Source organism: Chrysochloris asiatica, unplaced genomic scaffold (genome assembly GCF_000296735.1).
Source record: "Chrysochloris asiatica unplaced genomic scaffold, ChrAsi1.0 scaffold00056, whole genome shotgun sequence".
NCBI lineage: Eukaryota > Metazoa > Chordata > Mammalia > Afrosoricida > Chrysochloridae > Chrysochloris > Chrysochloris asiatica.
Window position 1 is genome coordinate 18094790 of NW_006408574.1, and position 5566 is coordinate 18100355.

Here is a 5566-nt window from a genome sequence, read left to right on the forward strand (position 1 = left end):
TTGATTTTGTTAATTCTTTCAAAGAACCAGCTTCTTGTTTTTTTGAATGTTTCTATAGTTTTCCTGTTTTCTATCTCATTTATTTCTGCTGAGGCTGTAAATCTTGATGGGAGCAGAGCCGCATCTTTCTTTCATGGAGCAACTGATAGATTTGAAATGCTGACCTTGAAGTTAGCAGTCCAACATGTAATCCACTACTCTGCCTGAATTTCTTATTAAAAGTGTCCAGCATTGAAAAGATGATACTCATTAACATAATTAAAATAAACAACAACAACAACAACAACAAAAGAATTCTATTTAAATTAGTGATATAAAAATATATATTCTGTGTCTAGACTGAGTCTGGTCCTTCAAAATCAAAATGTCTGAAATTGGTATTTTGACTTACCTTTTTTTGCGATTCTGTGACTTGCCAACATTGAGAAATGAAGATCTATAAAGACCAAGAACAGTATAGCTAGCTAGTCGGATATCCTTGTTGTATCCAGGCATACAGAAGAGGCTACCTGCCTCATGCCTTCCCTCTGGATGGATCCTGGCTGCTTCTTTGGTCATCAGTTCCAGGAATCTGCCCTTGTGACTTGAGTGCCTTTCCTAGTCCTTATATTGGATACAGAGAAAGTGGATGGTGACTACTTACTATCTAGAACAGGACACAACTGAAAGGGATGAGTCTCTAGTTAGACTAGCCCTGAGAGGGGCCTGGGTTTGAGTCACAGTTATCTGGGGCTAGAAGGCTTTAGGCTTTTCCACAAAGATTAAGATTATGGGAGTTTTCTTTCCTTCTTTGTCTCCCTTGCTTTCTTTCTTTCTCCCCATACTTCTTTGTTTCTTTGTTTCTTGTTAGGAGTTGCATGAGGAGCAGCTAAAACCATGTTTCCTCTTATGTCAGTACTTTCCCTCTAATCAGTGAGTTAAAAGCCTTTGGGATGCTCCTGATCCAAACAGTTCATTTGGTGCTCTCTGACATTCATGTTCATGGAGCCCTGGTGACATATGGGGTTAAGCATTAGACCCACCAACTTCTCAATAGGAGAAAGATGAGATTGTCTGCTTTAGTAAAAATGTACGGTCTCAAAAACTGTCTGGAGCAGTTTTATTGTGTCCCACAGGGAAACTATGAGTTGAAACCGGTTCAACAGCAGTAGATCTGGTTTGGTTGGGATCCTTTTTGAGGACTTGTTTTAGCATCAGTCTCAAGACTTCCAAGATATCTGCTTCAAAACACAAATAGACTATGACATGCCTAAATCATATGCATCTTACAGGCAATCTTCGGGTTACAAACAAGATCTCTTCCTAAGTGTGTATTTTACTTTCGGTAAGTCTTTCAAAAGAATCTGTAAATAAAGTGGAGTGTCAGTGAAAAGGAGGAAAACCCCCAAAGAGATGTTATTTGAAATGTTGGTGGTATAGCTTCTGGGATCACAGCACCCAACAAGTCACCATAGTACTGCAAACTGACAGATGATTGGGGTGCTCACTGATACTCAGATTAATTGTGATGGATGTGGAGAGATTTTCAATAGCACATTAGTCAGAATTGGCATGCTCTGAGCTGTTGTAGCAATCTAGGAATTCTCTTAATTTTATCATGGGAATCCAGACAATATCTATCTACATATGTATGTCTTAACTTGCAAAATATTTAAGGAAATGTATGGCCTTGTCCAAACAACAGAGTTCACTGTAGTGGTTGTAATGTTATTTTTCAGTTTAGGGTCTAGTTTGATATCATTCTTGATTTTTTAAGTCTAGTGTTTGTCCATAAATAGCAAAGAAATGCTTCTTTATTAATGTTCCAGCTCAAATATTTACTAGTTATTATATATGTGGCACTCTAGGCTAAGCATTGTACAGCAAGTTTGGTTTAAACTGCAAGGTCAGTGGTTCAAACTCACCAGCTGTTCCTCAAAAACCCTATACAGGGTTACCATGAGTCAACACCAACTTGATGGCACTTAACAACAACACCATGTAATGCAAGCTGGCCCTATTTTATCCAAATCTCAAAACTATAAAAGACTTTACAGAGATGTCTGAAGAAAAGGATTCTTCTCTACTCCTTATAGACCATGTTAGAGAATGAAAACTAGGAGAAATTGAATAAAATTTTATACTCAAGTGAGTTTGGTTTCTCTGAAATATTGCTTTCAAAAGTTAGTATATCTGAAAGTCTTTCTATATAGATTCGCTATTTCTATTGCTTTATGCTTTGTGATTTTACACATTTAAAGGGTCTTCTTGACACACAGAAACAAATGTGCTATCTTGACTCTTAATGATTTAATTCAAGGATGTGTCTCTTGCGGTATCAGTGGCTAGCTTTCAGTGATTTGTGCTTTCATCTCATGTTCCAAGACTACATTAAGGAACATAATCATAAATTATGTCTGAATATATTGCCCCTTCTGTACCTCAGTGCTGACAGTCAGAAAATCAGTTTTTTTCTACAAATGTTAATGAAAATAGACTATCATAAAACTGTTTAGGAGTTCCCTTTAGTTTAAGGACTCTGTTTGGTTTTATTTTATGTGTTATTTGCTTCTGTTGTTAAGTGCTATAAAGTCGGTTCCTACTCTTGGTGACACTGTACAGGGTTTCCAAGGAGCAGCTGGTGGGTTTGAACCACCAACCTTGTGGTTTGCAGTTCAGCGCTTAGCCAACAGCACCACACCTGGACTCAGTGTATCCTAAAATCCTTTTCATATTAGTGTGAAATGTAAGTAAATAGGAAACAAGTATATAAAAAAAATATATAGCAAGAATTTAATATTATAATGCCAACATATTCAAATGGAGAGTTTTCATGAGTCATTTACTTAGCAATATAACGTGTTCAACTATGAAATATGATACATATTATAAGATAAAATAAAATAATGGTATATGTAAAAGTTACCTGCCATTGATTAGATATGTAAAGCTTAATATAACACACAAAAATTTGAACTTGAATGTCACATGGATTTTAAATAGCGTAAGGATTTTAATGATGATGAAAGGTAAAAATATCTAAGAAATGGTGCAAGAATAGAACTTGAATGTGTCTATAGGATTTTTCTGTGTCAGTCATTTTCTTGATGTCACCTCACACAGTCTTTCTTTCAGATGTTATCTTTCCTTGTTCCTGGAAATAAAAATATTTTTCTTTGTGAAATCACTGTCTGTTCTGGATAAAGTCATTTTATCTTAACTTAAAACAAAATGCCCTCAAAGAAAAGAAAGGATTCAAAATTAAAGGGACTTGAAATGGATGTTTTTAGTAAACAAAAATATATAACATATAAAAGTAAATAATCTATATATTTTTAAAGTACAAAGTAATTGTATAGAACTCATGAAATTATGCTAGTGCATAACATAATTGCAAAGGCGATATAATTAATATTTTGGCAAAGCAGGTAAAGATAGATAGAAAGATTTAAAAAAACAACAACACATAAAACAAAAGGTCAAGGAAATAGGAATTGTTTCTAGTTGAAACAGAATGATAGCTGGTTACATCATGAATCATAATTGCATGCCAATATCCACTCCAAACTCACTACTGAAAGTACAACTGAATAATTTTAGAAATATTTTAAGTCACATTCACAAAATCATGCTGGGAAGTTTGCAAACATTTATATGTATATTAGAAAACTTCATTTAACCATTCATTTAGACCAATTTTTTTTTTTTTCAGAAGTAAGGATTTTATGAGAGAAAAGACAGTATACCAACATACTTACATTCCAAATTCTTACACATTATACAAAAGACTAGTGAGCTATTATCTAAATTTAAAAACTGACTTTTACATAAACTTATACTTACTAAGATACTCCCAATAAGTCTGAGGCTTCCTTTTGGTTCAGAAGTCAACGATTAGTATTGAAATCTCAATTAGGAAAGGGCTTATTTGGACGTAATGCAGGTGGTCAGTGCGCTGAAAGTGTCCTTATTTGTTTGTTTGGATTCCTTGTACCTGCTGTTTCCAGAATTAAGGTCACTTAGCTCTGGTAGCATAGTGGTTACGAATTGAGCTGCAAATCTCAAGGTCAGCAGTTTGAAATAACCAGCTGTACCGTGGGAGAAAGAAGAGGTTTTCTGTTCCCATAAAGATTTACAGCCTCGGAAACCCTGTACAGGATCGCTATGAGTCGGAACCGACTCCATGGCACAAAACTACCACCACCAGACCATAAGTATGTGGATCCGAAAAGAAGCCAGTAACTTACAGAGAATGTTGTTGTTACTGTTATTAGGTGCTGTATATAAGGTTCCTACTCATAGTGACCTTATATACAACAGTACAAAATACTGTTGGTCTTGTACCATCCTCATAATCATTGTTACAATTGAGCCCACTGCTGGTGCCTGTGTGCCAATCTATCTCTTTGGGGGTTTTCCTCTTTTTCACTGATCATCTGTTTTACAGAGTGGTATACTTCTGCAGGAACTGGTCTCTCCTGATAATTTGTCTGAAACATACAAGACAAAGTTTTGTCATCCAGACTACTAAGGAGCATTCTGGCTGCACTTTCTTCCAACATAGATTTATTTGTCCTTCTATCAGTCCATGGAATTGTCAGTATTCTCCTCCAACACCATAACTCAAATGCATCAATTCTTCCACTGTCTTCCTTATTTACTGCGCAACTCTCACATGTATATGAGGTTGTTGAAAATACCATGGCTCGGATCAGGTACACCTTAATCCTCAAGCTGACATCTTTGCTCTTGAACACTGTAAACAGGTCTTGTGCAGTGGATTTGCCTAATGTAATATGTTTTGATTTATTAACTGATATTTCCAAGAGTGTTGATAGTGGATCCAAGCAAAATGAAATCTTTGACAACTTTAATCTTTTATCTATTTATCATGATGTTATTTATTGGTCCAGTGGTGAGAATTTGTTTTCTTTACATTGAGGTGCAACCCATACTGAAGGCTATGGTCTTTGATCTTCATCAGAAAAAAAATCTAAAGTCATCTTCACTTTCAACAAGCAAGGCTGTATTATCTATATACTGCAAGTTGTTAATGAATCCTCCTCAAAAATCCTGAGGCCACATTCTTCTTCATATAATCCAGTTTCTTGGGTTATTTGCTTAACATACAGATTGAATAAGTATAGTGAAAGTGTGTATCCCGGGAGCGTGCCTTTCCTGATTTTAGAGCATTTAGTATCTCCTTGTTCTGTTCAAATGACTGCCTCAGGATCTATGTTTAGTTTCCTCATGATCACAATTAAGTGTTCTGGAATAAATGTTCTCTTTAATGTGGTCCATAGCTTGTCATGATCCACACAGTCAAAAGCCTATGCACAGTCAACAAAGAAGAGGTGAATGCATTTCTAGTATTCTCTGCTTTCAGCCAAGACCCATCTGGCGTCAGCAATGATATCTCCTTCCACATCTCAACTGAATTCAGCTTGAACCTCTGGCAATTATCTGTCAATGTACTGTTACAACTCTTTTGTAATTATCTTTAGCAAATTTACTTGCATGTGATATTAATGATATTACCCTATGGATTCCACATTTGTAGGGTCACCTGTCTTTGGGAATGGGTACA